The sequence below is a fragment of the Mus musculus genome, chromosome 15 (genome assembly GCF_000001635.26).
Source record: "Mus musculus strain C57BL/6J chromosome 15, GRCm38.p6 C57BL/6J".
NCBI classification, from domain to species: Eukaryota; Metazoa; Chordata; class Mammalia; order Rodentia; family Muridae; genus Mus; species Mus musculus.
Genome location: NC_000081.6, coordinates 10411149 through 10425656, shown reverse-complemented (window position 1 = coordinate 10425656; position 14508 = coordinate 10411149). Strand labels below are relative to the sequence as shown.

General features: G+C 40.9%; 1 long non-coding RNA gene across 1 annotated transcript; it reads left to right on the top strand.

The window, feature by feature from the left end:
* Positions 1-3456: 3456 nt before the first annotated feature.
* Positions 3457-6242, top strand: Gm52213. Its single transcript, XR_003951641.1, has 2 exons — positions 3457-4100; positions 4760-6242. It is a non-coding gene; the product is annotated as a predicted gene, 52213 (long non-coding RNA).
* The last annotated feature ends 8266 nt before the right edge of the window (positions 6243-14508 follow it).

The following is a 14508-nucleotide window of genomic DNA, read 5'->3' as shown; positions in this document are numbered from 1 at the left end:
ATCCCAGCAACCACATGGTGGCTCACAACTATCTGCCCTCTTCTGGTGTGTCCGAAACCAGTTACAGTGTACTTACATATAATGAATAAAAACTTTTTTTTTTTTTTTTGGTTTTGCGAGACAGGGTTTCTCTGTATAGCCCTGCCTAGATCCAGTGACCCAGAGACCCGCATCCCAGGGTCAGCCCTAAGAAACCTGCTCCAGAAGTCCTTCAGTGGAGGCCAAGGGACAAGACGGAAGTAGCATCTTCAGACATCAACATCAGCATCACGGCATCCTTGCATCCTTACTTGGGTCTTGGGACTCAGCAAGTCTGCAGTGCTCTGCAGTCAGTGGGTAAGATACATCGGTAACTCAGGCACTTCAAGGGCATTCGGGAAATACTGAGGTCCTCTTACTGCCAAGAGTAGAATATAAGAGTGGCTATAGACCTTTGTTTATCTATCTAGTTCAGCCTCATTGTTTTACAGATGAGAGCTTACTCCAGCAAAAGTCACCTCTAGGGGCTTACTCTGCTCCCATTGGTATTCACATGCATTTATAAATGCACTAATACCTCTTTTTTTGGGGTGGTGGTGGGGTTCCAAGAAAGATCTAGAACCAAGCATCTACTTAAAAATGAAAGCAACACTACATATTAAGGAGATAAATGACATTCCCTGTGACACTGGAAAAAAATTTTGCACTTAGCTAAGAAGTAGAACCCAAGAACCCATTTCATTTTAAGCAACGGAATCTCTCATTCTGCTCATTTAAACATCTATAGCAATGGCCCCTCCACTCTCCCAGAAACACATGTTCTTCATATGGGAATATATTCTTTAGAAGCTTTAAAATTTGTTACAAAATTTTCCAGATTAGTCTTTTTTTTTTTTAAGGCATCGAGTACAGTGGTACTATGTATGTTCATGATGCTATACCACTAATATCAACTTTACAAAGTTTTTATTAATTGAAGCAGAAATGAGTCATTAAACTATGACTTTCTGTGGCCCTCAGCCCATGACAGTAACACTTCTGCCTTCTGCCTCTGGGTATCTGATTATTCCAGCTACCTCTTGTAAGGGGAACTATACACCATGTGCTGGATTATCTCACGTAGTGTTTTTGTTTTAAGACTTGTCTATATTATACCTTGTGTCGGAATTTCCTCCCTTTAAAAAACTGAATAATATACAATAATATAGCCAATACATTGGATATATATTTAATAATAATATATTCACGGTTTTACTTGCCACATTTTATTTAACAATTTGTGTATTTATGGACATTTGGATTGGTCAACCCTTTAGTTACTGTGAATTGCAGTCTGGAGAATATGAGAGTGTAAGTATCTAAGTCCAGCTTCTAATTCTTTCGGACAGATGTTCACAAGTGGAGTGTTGGGACAAACAGCAAACTCTACATTTAGGTCTCTGAGAAATTCCAATGTTATTTTCCACGGCAAAGATGTTATTATTAGCTATATGCAAGTTCTCTGACTTTTCTGTGTTTCATTTAGCAACTGGTATTTTCTGTTTACAGGAAAAAAAAGAACCCTTAAAAAATCAAGTAATAGCCATTTTAATGGGTATGAGGTAGTAGATCATGATTCTTGTTTTGCTTATTCTTATAAGTGTGTGTGTATGTGTGACTGCAGGTGTAAGTGTGCCACAGTGCACCTGTGGAGGTCAGAAGACAGCCTAGGATTTCAGTTCTTGCTTTGCATGTAGAGAGAGAGTGCTTTCTAGTTCACTGCTGCGTACTCTAGGATAGCTGGGCCAGTGAGTTTGTGGGGAACTGTCTTTTCCACCTCACATTTCACCATGGCAACACTGATTACAGGTGCATGCTATTGTGTCCTGCTCTATGCAGGTTCTGATGATCTAGACACAGGCAGTCACACTTATGAATCATCTCCCTACCCAGTGATTATTTTGATTTTCATTTCTCTAATGTAAAGCAGTGTTGAAATTGTTTCCTCTTGCTCATTGGCCTCATGCATACTTCTGTTCACCACTGTTTATTATTTCTATTATTTTTTGAGATTGTAATGTAATTACCTCATTTCCTCCTCCCATTATTATTCTTGTTGTTGTTTTGAGATAAGGTTTCTCTGTGTAGCCCTGGCTGTCCTGGAACTCACTCTAGACCAGGCTGGCCTTTAGTTTAGAGATCCACCTGCTCCTGCCTCTTGAGAGCTGGGATTAAAGGCGTGAGCCACCACTGTCCAGCTTCCCTTTTCCATGAACAAAGGTTGCTTTGTATTGTTGTTGTTGAGTTGAGAAGCCTTTTTATATATCCTGGGAATAGCCATTATTAAATATCTGATTCACATAATTTCTCTGATCATGTCTTCCTTCCTTCCTTCCTTCCTTGTTTCCTTCCTTCCTTCCCTCCTTCCTCGCTTCCTACCCCCACATTATATTGCTCACTGCAGACTTTGCAGCAGGTTTTGAAATCAGGATTATGAATCTGCCCATTGGGGTTCCTTTAAAAATACACTTTAAAAAATAATTGTGCATCCAGACAGCATACATTCCCGGAAGATAATTTTCAAGAGGGCAAGATCTGAATCTTCAAGATTTAATACAGAAAACTGTATTCTTTTCTTTCTTTACTTACTGCATGAAAAAGAAGAAACAATGACTCAGTCTGCTTTTTTCTTCTAAGACGTGCTTAGAGGAATTGATTCTGCGTGTTAAGATTCCATTGGGAGAAACATGAGAAGGGGCAGAGGGTAGAGGAAGGTAATGGTACTGGGTAGAGGAGCTGCCTGCTGAAAGTGAGACTGATGGTGGAGTATTGTTGAGAGAGAGAGAGAGAGAGGGAGAGAGAGAGAGAGAGAGAGAGAGAGAGAGAAAGGAAGGAGAGAGAGTGAGTGAGTGAGTTAGTTAGTTGTTGGGCAAGATGTTTGGATCTAGGAGCTGACTCAACGGATGGTGACAAGGGGAGGGAAGGCCTTGTTGTCTTGATTTGGCTTGGCACTGAACACACAAGAAGCATTGTTCTGAGCCTCCTTGCTAGGTACTCATAGGTGGGGTGCCTCACACTCCACAGGTGGGATAAAGATGCCCAACAACATCCCTACTACGATTAACTTATATTTGCCCTCCCTCCCCGGGCCATCTTCCAAAGGAAAAAAAAAATCCCCAAATATGATTTATTTCAGGCATAACTTCCACTATTCTTTGGCCTCTATTCTTTTTTTTAAAAATTATTATTGGATATTTTATTTTATTTACATTTCAAATGTTATCTCCTTTCTGGCCCCCCCCACCCACCCCCGGAAGCCCCCTATCCCATCCTCCCTCCCCCTGCTTCTATGAGGGTGTTCCTCCACCCACCCACCCACTCCTACCTCCCTGCCATCAGTTCCCCTACACTGGGGGCATCTATCGAGCCTTCATAGGACCAAGGACCTCTCCTCCCATTGATGCATGACAGGCCATCCTCTACAACATATGCAGCTGGAGCCATGTGTACTCCTTTGTTTGATGGCTTAGTCCCTGGGAGCTCCTGCCTCTATTCTTTTAAAAAATGTACTTTAAGTAGTAATCAGTGATGCTGCTAGTTGGGTTTTCCATGAAACGGAGGGAGAGTTAGGGAAAGAATCAGCTAGTGTTCAGTTCTCAAATGGCTAATGGACTGCTGACAGTCAGTCTGGACCTTGTTACAAGGAAGGGGATAAATAGGGCCAGGAGTAGAATAAAGAACTTCCAGAGTGTGCCAAGGGCTAGCTGTGAACTTTTTAATCAGCCAAGACAGGTGTGATGTCTGGGAGAGTTTGCCAAAGCCATTGACCTATGATCAGCAGGTAAACAGGGAAGCAAGCAAGATGGCAAAACAAGGGATTTAGAACCACAAGTTTGGCTGAGACTGACAATGACATGCACACATGCAACAAGTTAATAATGCCTTCCTTAACTGGCACTGAACGCATCCTTTGGGGAGGCAGCAGATAATGCACTTGCAGTGGCAAGTGCTGAAGCAGATGGCTGTTGACAGCGTGAACCCAGGAGCTGCAGACGAGGTTGCCCTGGAGACGTGCTCAGCTTTCTCAGAATCTGAATGGAGAGCTACCCCGCTAATGGATGAAATCATCCGTTAAAGAACAGGTAAGGGGAAAGTCCCCAGCATACAGCAATAAGGAGTAAATGAGGCAGAAAACCAACAGGCAAGGCTGTAAAGGACTTGAGAGCTAGGGGTAAAAAAAAAAAAAAAAAAAAAAAAACAAAACCCCAAACAAATGACCAAGCAAACAGCCAAAACCCAGGAAGAGTGTGGGGTAACAATTTTCTCTTCACTGATTCTTTTCTCACACAATAGATCCCTCCCTTCACTCCTCCCAGTTCCTCCCAAACCCCTCCTCCCCTCCAGATCCACTCCCTTCCTGTCCCTCATTAGAAAAGAGTAGGCTTCTAAGAGATAATAAAACACAGCAAAGTAAAATATAATAAAGCAAGAGCGAAGACACCAAAACTGCACATGACAAACCAACAGAAGGCCAAGAACCCCAGAGAAAGAACAACCATCAGAGACCCACTTGTTCATATACTCAGGAATCCCATGAGAATGATAACTAAAGTCGAATCCATACTATATATGCAGAGGACCTGGCACAGACCCAATGCAGGCCCTGTGCTTGCTGCCTCAGTATCTCTGTGTTCATATGAGCTTTGCTGATGCTGACTTAGAGAGTCTTGTTTTCTTGGTATCCTCCATCTCTTCTGGCTCTTACACTCTTTCTGCCTTTTCTTGTTCTGGGCCGTGACAGGAGGAAGAATGGAGGTCTCTCACATCCTGTGCAGTGTCTGCCTGTGTGTCTCTATACTCAGTCCCATCTGCTGCAGGAGGAAGGAAGCCTCTTTGATGATGACCGAACAAGACACTATCTGTCAGTATAACAGAATATCATTTGGATTAATTGTATCACAGCATTATTTTTTTTTAGAACAGTAGTATTTGGTTTTACTTTTGGTCTCTGGGCTATCTAATATGTGGTTCTTGGTCACACAAGCAGTGTTGGATATGTTTTCATCTTGTGAAGTGGGTCTTGGGTCAAATCAGATAATGGTTGGTTACTCCCAAAGCTCTGCACCACCCCTAGGACAGGCGTTTTCAGTCTTCCTAATGCTGTGACCCTTTAATACAGTTCCTTATGTTGTGGCGACCGGAGGCTATAAAATTGTTTCATTATAACTGCAATTTTTGCTACTGTTACAAATTGTAATATAAATATCTGATACTTGGGGCTGGAGAGATGGCTCAGTGGTTAAGAGCACTGACTGCTTTTCCAAAGGTCCTGAGTTCAAATCCCAGCAACCATCTATAATGGGATCTGACACCCTCTTCTGGTGTGTCTGAAGACTACAACAGTGTACTCACATATATAAAATAAATAAATCTTTTATTAAAACAATTTTTAATACTTGACCCCCAAATGGTCACAACCAACATGGGTTGAGAACTGGTGTCCTAGGATTGTGGCTGGCTGGTGTTTACATTTTTCTTTTGGTACCATGCAGAGTACCAAAAACAATGCTAGAACATATGGGAGAAGGCTCTATGTAGGTACCAGCTCAATGTCTACATATTCAGTAAATTGTGTAGGTGTTGTCTTTTGAAATGGGAACTTGCTATCAGTTTGGGGAGATTAACCTATTGTCTTTGCTACAACCTGTGTTGTTCAGGATTCCCATAGGAATCCTTTGGTTAACGATTCAATTAGGTGTAACCCAATACCCATCGTGGAAGCTTAATTTGTTGACAAGAGATGGCCAGTTGGGGCTCTGTCTTTCTCATTATTTGGCAATTTGATTTAGGTTACTTCCTATATGTGTATATTTTAGGAAGTTTCTTCTGTGTTGGGTTCCTATAACATTCCTCAAATGCCCCTTACTTTTAGCTGTCTCTCCCTGTATTATCTCCCCCAACCCCCTTTCTTATCTCCCTCCCCACTTTATCCTGCCATTCCATCCACTTATCCATCCATAACTATTTATTCTATTCCCATTTCCTAACAAGCTCTATCTCTACCCTCTGGTCCCTTACTGTGTGCTTACCCATTGTGGTCCTAAAGATTTTAAGTGGTTAGCATTGATATAACAGCTAATGTCCACATATAAGTGGGAATGCACCAACCATGTTTGTCTTTCTAGGTCGGGGATGCCTTTTTATCTAGTTTCATCCATTTGTCTGCAAATTTCATGATGATTTTTTTTTAAACAGCTGAATAAAACCCTTTTGAATAAATGTGCCATGTTTTCTTTATCCATTCTTCTGTTGAGGGACATCTAGGTTGTTTCTAATTTCTGGCTATTACAATAATGGTTTTGAAGTAGAGGGTACAGGCTTTGTGTGGTGGGACACACCAGTAACCCCAGCATAGGAGAGGAAGGAGAACTGTCAAGAACTTGAGGCTAGCTTGTGATACATGGTGAGGTCTAGGCTAGCCTGGGCAACATCATGAAATCCTGTGTCAAAAATAAAAAAAAATATGAAAAAGAAAGGCATAAATGGAGGGAAAGAGAATTTCTAGAAGCTTGTGACCAACAGTCTCAAAGGTCACAGAGTTGATAAAGTAGCATGGAGTGGGGTTAAGTTTCTTGCCCCTCTGAATGAATGGGAAAATGTCTTTGACAACTAGACCAGGTGCTAATGTGTAGAAGAAGAACTAGAAGACTTGTACAGTATAAAAACAAAATGCCTAGTGAACATACAGGTCTCAAGACGCAGAAATGGGTGGTAAATATTTTTAAAGGTTTCAAAATCGGTAGTCATCAGGGCATTGCATATTAATGTAACTTTGAGGTTGCATCCCAACCCAGTCAGAAAAAGAATGACAGCAAATATTGGTGAGGATATAGGTAAAAAGAAACCATTGCATACACTAGCAAGCGTTTGATGCAAGGACCGTGATATAGCTGTCTCTTGTGAGACTAGGCCAGGGCCTAGCAAACACAGAAGTGGATGCTCACAGTCAGCTATTGGATGGATCACAGGGCCCCCAATGGAGGAGCTAGAGAAAGTATCCAAGGAGCTAAAGAGATCTGCAACCCTGTAGGTGCAACATTATGAACTAACCAGTACCCCGGAGCTCTTGTCTCTAGCTGCATATGTATCAAAAGATGGCCTAGTAGGCCATCACTGGAAAGAGAGGCCCATTGGACAGGCAAACTTTATATGCCCTAGTACAGGGGAACGCCAGGGCCAAAAAATGGGAATGGGTGGGTAGGGGAGTGGGGGGGGGTGGGGGGGACTTTTGGGATAGCATTGGAAATGTAATTGATGAAAATACGTAATAAAAAAAAAGAAGAAACCTTTATTTGTGTGAATGTAAATTGGTGTTGTGACCATGGAAGTCAAGACTTCTCAGAAACTCAAAATAGAGCTAGCATATGGTCCAGCCTCTATGCACACAGAGACTGAACCACCAACCAAAGAGCATGCAGGGGCTAGATCTAACCCCTACACAATGAAAATGTGGTACATTTACACAATGGAATTATATTCAACCTCAGTGAAAGGGATATTGACATTACTATACCACGTGAAATAGGATGAAATTATAAGTAAAAATATTGTATGTCCTCTCTCATATACACATCTTAGCTTTTAATGTTTACATATGTGTAAATGCAATTATTTATAGACTGTGAAATTAGAAAGAAGACCATGAGATAAGAAAAACAGATTTGAGGATGGACCGGAAGTAATGGGACACATGTGTCAGACAGAGGGACCAGGATGGAGAGGTGTGGGGAGATGGGAAGTGGTGAGAAAAGTGAGCTAAGAGGATGTATGAAGATGTTCCAATGAAACCTAACACTTTGTGTACTAATTGAAGTAATAAATAACAACAGCAAAACTAAAGAAAAAAAGAAACAGTTCTAAATTCATATTTGTGACTACATCTGTGTGAGGAGCGGGTGTGGCAGCAGTCCCAAGATGGCGTCCGGGACTGCAGCCAAGTCTTATGACTTGCACCTGACTTCCTCATACACCTGAAAATAAGCCTTGTCCATCGTGAGAACTGCGCAGGTGCACCATGATGCAAGATCGGACCATATGACAAGTGATGATTCTGGCCAATGGACTGCTGTTATGTGGACTGGGCTGATGGGGCATGGATGAGGGGTTATATAAGGGATTGCAATTGGGGGCGGGGGGAGAGAGAGAGATTTTTTTTTCCTGCACGCATGTTGAAAGGTTCCTGAATAAACTGCTTTGAGAAGAATGCTGTGTCGTCGCTTGTTTCTGCTGGTCGGAGACAGAAGCGACACATCTGAATAATTATATACATTTATAAAACATCAATTTATATGTGATATTTATGAATGACATAATATTTATATTTAAATATGTATTTATAAACACATGCAAACAGAAGACTTTATCATATGGCTCATCTTTTATTTCAGATGAGTCCATTATTGCCTTGAGTATCTATAGACAAAATAGACACAGCACTTTTGGGTTATAGGTTTTGTTTTACACTGTGTACCCATGCACTAAATACTTGAGGCTAAGATGACTACCCTACCAATAACCTAGAGTTTGGTAAAGGGGAAGAGAAATATATACAAGCAAGCAACTTAAAACACTGTGAGCCAAGGGCTTACTAGGGAATTCCTGTCAAAAGGCAGGGACTCTGGGCTTGAGTGTTGCAATACACTCATTTGTAGGGTCACTTTGAATGCTGGGAGACAAATAATAGGACTGAAAAAGACAAACATAGGAGATAGCAAACTCTGTGGAGAGAGTTACTACTGCTCATCATCCATCCATGTATTTCCTCAGTCAACTTCTCCCAAACTTGCATGGAGTTATAATGACCTCCTTTTTGGACACAAGAAAGTCACAGCTAAGAGATGTTGAATTGCTCAAAACAAGTCACATGGAGGGCTTGTATAGTGTTTATGTCTGTGTCACTCTGTTCTAGCTAATTAAGTTTTCAGTCTTGGCTGGTTTTAATTACGCTGTGTTCTGAGATCTTTTTTATGGCTATTCTCTATCTTGGATCGTTTTCCCAGTTCATTCAGAGCTACCCAACACTCTGCTTCTGCCACCAGTGAGGTCTAGCACAATCTCTTTTACCTTCACTAGACCCAAATGAATTATAATCATTATGCCTTTGTTTCTTTGACTCTACTCAGCTTAATCCAGTGGGCTTTTCCTTTTGTTAAAATCCTACCATCATTTATTTTCAAGTTGTGTAAAACATACATCCTCCTCCTCATTGTTGAACTCTGGCCCGCTGGAGATGAGACTTAAGGTAGTAGTAATATCCTCATGTTTCCCCTGGCAACGTGATGGTAGAAATAATCATATTGTTATTTGTTTTTCTACAGCGCAGGGTCTCTGTCTGCTGAAGTCTCAAGGTTTCAACTCACATTTCATGGGAGCACATTAAACTCCTTGAACATTTCTGTATTTCAGAACTTTAACCTGTGGGATGATGGAAAAAAGAAGGCCCTCTTTTTCTGGTATACTTCAGAATTTCTGCCTCCCTTGGGGGTTGGGTTCTGCATACTGTTAAGTCATCCAGTGTGAAAGACCAAATTATGGCATGTGAAGGAGGCAACTGCTAGCAGGACAAAACAGCTGCTCGATCTTGGTACAAGTCCCATCAATCTGAACTTTTGTAAATTTCATTTCCCAACCCTTGTCGTTAGCTATCGCCATCTTTAATAGGACAACTGGGGCCATGTTTACTGATTGAGGCTTCATGTTAAATATCCAAGGGTAAACTTCCTGTGCAGGACCCAGCAGTCATTCAATGCTACTCACAAGTGCTGCTTGTGATGCTACTCTGGTAACACACTGATAATGAAAAGGCCAATGCTTTCTGTTATCTTTTGCTGCTCTTTGCAGAAAAGGCAAGATCTGAGTGTTATTTCAGGATGCCTGAGGAATTGAACCCTCTTAAAGTTCACAGATGTCTTCTAAGGTTAATATGAATTATAGTTGGCTTACTGGGTCCTGGGATTCTCATTCAAGGATTCAGCTAATTGTGGACCAAAAGCATCTCAAAAAAAGATTATACCTAAAATTGACATTGTATTAGTCAAGGTTCTTTTAAAATAACAGGACTTGTAGAATGAATCTGCCTCTATCTATCTATCTATCTATCTATCTATCTATCTATCTATCTATCTAAAGGGGATTTATTAAAATGACTTACAAGCAGTGGTCCAGCTAACCCAACAGTGACAGCCTATGAATGAAAGGTCAAGAACCCAGTACTTAGTTGTTCAGTCTACAAATCTTGGTGTCTCAGCTCTCTCAGCCTAAAGAAGTAGGCTCTAATTCCAGTGAAGAAATGCTAGCAAGGCCAGGAACAAGGAAGCAAAAAGAGTCTTTCTTGTTCCATGTTCCTTACATAGGCTTCCAGCAGAAGGGGTGTCCCTGATTAGAGATGGGTCTTCTCACCTCAAAAAACCTGGATTAAAGGTATGTCTTTTCACCTCAAAGATCCAGATTAGAGATAGATTTTCCCACTTCAAATGATCTAACTAAGCAAAAATCTCTTACAGGTGTGCCCAGCCATTTTTGGGTTTTAGTTAATTCCACGTGTAGTCAAGTTGACAACTAAGAATAGCCATCACAGACATATACAGACTGCTTTGTGTGTGTGTGTTTATTCCATAAGCAATATTAAACTTTGTACTGTATTATGCATTATAAATGCTCTAATTTATTTAGATTTAAGGTATATGTTTGAACGCCATATGCAAATTCTATGTGTGCCTATTTATGTAAAAGATTTGAGCATCATAATATACTGGTTAAGTTGTCATATGTTACTTAAACTCATTGAAAGCAGACTCTGGCAGCAAGGAGGCCCTCTTTTGTTGCAGACTCAAACATGTTTATCAAACATCCTCTGTAAATGTCCTGCTCTGGGTCAGGCTGGCCCCTGGCTTTGTAATGGCGAGAGGAAAAAAAAAAAAAAGCCAGCAGCAAAGGGTGTTAAAAACACTGTGTCTGTAAGAACGGCTAAAAAGGTAAGTTATTTCCAACACATGTTACTATTCTTCATCGTATTGGTATAAAAATTTCTGAGATGGGACAGAGAAGTTGGAAACTGATCCATGTAGAGAAGCTCAGTCAACAACTTCAGCTGTCTGGCCCAGCATCCCCAGTCAATTTCAATCGCTGTAAGCCCATGCTCCGATGCTCTGCTTCTGTCTGCTCTTTGAATCAGGCTATTCCATTCACATTTTCTGGATGCTATGTGTGTATCTTACTGTTTGCTGCTTCTAGCTATCTGCTACTTGTTATTTGCATTTTTCGGTTTTGCTTGCTACATACATATTAGAACAAGCACCCTCGTCTGGTATCTGCAGACGGCCCTGGGAAAAAAATCCCTTAAGAACATTGAGAGACAAAGGTTCTGGAAAGCTGAAAGCTACACTGGTAGATGAATGGAATTTTTAAGACGCAAACAAGAGGGTAGTTTATTATTCTGTCACTTGTTTGTAGTGTTGTTTCATAATAATTCTGATCATTAGTCTTATAACCCAAGCTTGGTGTGATTTAAAAAAAAAAAAAAACAACTTACACCTTTTTGAGTGGACTGGTATTCAAAATATTTTAAAACAGTTGCTAACATTTTGGCATTGTATTCTAATTACATAATTAAGTATGAATTTGTTCCAGGTGTGGAAAGAAGTTTACTTGAGCTAAGTATTCATTCATTGTCTCCCCTTGAGGCTGTTTTAGTAGGAAGGAAAAAACAAACTTGCCAAGAATGTAGGCTCCTTGTCTTATGCAAGCTGGCTTATAGCCCACCTCCTGTGGGTAGAGCAGAAAATGGAAGGGAGAAAGATGGTGGTGTTAAGCGCCTGCCCACGACTCCAAATGGAACAAAGAAGGATGCCTTCCTGTTTAGAAGCCAGGAAAAGGCTATCCGGTGTCCCAATGCGCCAAATCATGCCCTTTCTACCTTCAGTTCTGTGATTCATGTTCATCTCTTTTCAAGAGTTACCGTCTCTCCTGGTCGTCTGGGAGTTGGGTAGAGCCATGCACCTTGGAAAGTGCAGAGATGGAGCTCAGCATCTCCCTACCTTTTGGAATTTTATTGTTGGCTTTTCGTCAGGATTCGAATGTTTCCTCTTCAGTGTGGCAGTGTTGGGAGGCCCAATGACAGATGTTGGATCATGAGGGTGAGACCCATGTAAAGAGATAACTTCTTTTATCTTATAAGTCCATTTTCTTGCCAGGCTTGAATAGTTAATTACTGCCCATGCATTTGTGACAAGGCAGGTTTGCCTCATCTCTTTTTCCTTTTGTACACACCACTTGTCTCCTTGCTCTACTGTGATCTGAAGCTGGCTTCATCACATGGCCTTGTGCTTTCAGCCTCAAATAGACCCCTTTTCTTTATAAATTATCTAGTTTCAAGTGCTCTAACAAAACAAAACAACAGAAAACCAGAGGCTACTGTAAGATGACTCCTCATTAGTGGACGTGGGAGATGAGCAGATTATACTGTGAGGTATATACATGTGAGGTATATACATGTGAGGTATATACATGTGAGGTATATACATGTGAGGTATATACATGTGAGGTATATACATGTGAGGTATATACATGTGAGGTATATACATGTGAGGTATATACATGTGAGGTATATACACGGCCCTGTAGGATTGAGAATGCACTCAGTTTTATTTCAGTGATTTGATCCCTCAGCTCCTCCTCCCAGAAAATGGAAGGGAGAAAAATCATGGATACTGTATATTATTCTGCAATCCCTAGGGACTACACCCTGAGTAAAAACAAAACAAAACAAAACAAAACAAAACAAAACAAAAAGGCTTTGTTTTTTATTACTGTTCTTGGCCTTAAATTGAATTCTGTTGTTTTATTTTTGTATTCTACTAAATACCTAAATGGCTGCTATACATTTTCTTTTCATTTGGAAAAGCACCGTTGGGAACAGGAAGGTTTTGAGGAATCAGTAAGAAACATTACTTTCTTGTCTGAAGTCTCTGACCCCATATTTTCCATTGAAAAAAGAAGAGAGGAAGAATATTCTTATGAACACAGATACCAAGTCAAGGTGCATAGTACAGTAAGAATGATGGAAATGTAGCAACCAGATGGCTTTGTGAAAAGTGTGTGGAAAGCCAAGTAGCAGGAGTTTGAACAACAGGAAGCTCTTGAGTGAGGGCCTTTGCTTTTCCTATGGAGAATAGACAGGAAAGGGTTTGGAAGTTTCAGCTAATCCCTCTAGCTGCACAGAGATTTGTCTCAGACACTACCAGTGATGCCCAACAACATTGAAAGATGAAAGACATGGCCTCTGCAGCTTCCAAAGGAAGAGCAAAGACCACTAGCCCACAACAACCAGCTCTACCAGAAAAGAGGTAGATTAAGTTGTTTAGCAAATATGATTGCCCAAATTAAGGCATTTTTGATATAAATAGGTTAGGTTGAAAATGTTATAATAGAGAAAGTATGATGAAATCTAATCAAACAAAAATCTAAAGTATAACTTGGAGAAAAAAATATCAAACACCAAGATTATAAACCTGAGACAAAGGGTTTATAATCAATAAATATGATTGAACATAAGGGAGGAATTTACATTTATAATATTCTCATGGCTTCCAAGCAAATGTATCCAGAAAACTGTGATCTTGGAGTTGGAGCTCAGAGAAAATCTGGGGATTTAAAAGTCATTGGTTTTGTTAGAGCACGTCAGTGTTTCAGAGGTGGATATGTTGCTTACAGACAGAGAACACAACATGACAGAAGAACAACTCAGGACTTCATCAAGTTGAAGTCGTTCTAGGAAAGAGACTGAGAAAGTCCTCTGAGGCAGAAGACCACATTTCAGAAGCCAAGAAGGATATGCAAGAAAGAGGAATTACTTAGGATAAACAAGCAGCAAAGGAGGCAGGATTGTCCATAAGGAGATCATCTGTGTGGTCCTTCACCTCCGTTCCCCAGATAGGGATTCTCCATGTAGGCCCGATGTCCTGGACCTCTTTCTATAGAGCAAGCTAGCTGGCCTCTAACTCACAGAGATGCACCAGTCTCTGCCTCCTGAGTGCTGGCATTAAAGGCATGTGCCCCCACCACTATCCAGCCTGTATGATGAGTGGGACTGGGACCCTGGTGGCTGGGCTGGGCTGGGAGGCAAGAAAACAAAGGGAACAAAGAAACTTCCTGGTGAAATGGTAGTTATGAAGGAAAGAAGGAAGACATCATTGGAAGGAAGGATTGTCTCTTGCAGGATTCATCAGTTTTCTGAGTTTTATATCACCGAATCCACTCCTAAGACAAGTACAAGAGGTAACAATGGCAAGTTAATACATTTAGCTAGCAAGAAGCTAGGGCTTAGAAAGGCTAAAATATTTGTTCAAGGTCATTTATAGCAAATTAAGCAGGAGAACCAAGTAGAGAATGGAAGGGCTGCTCTTAATTCAAAGGTCTTTCCATGGTGCCAAATTGAACATTTCTGGTAGCTGCTCTTCTAGGATCCTGGAGAGCATGGCATCCCACACTGAG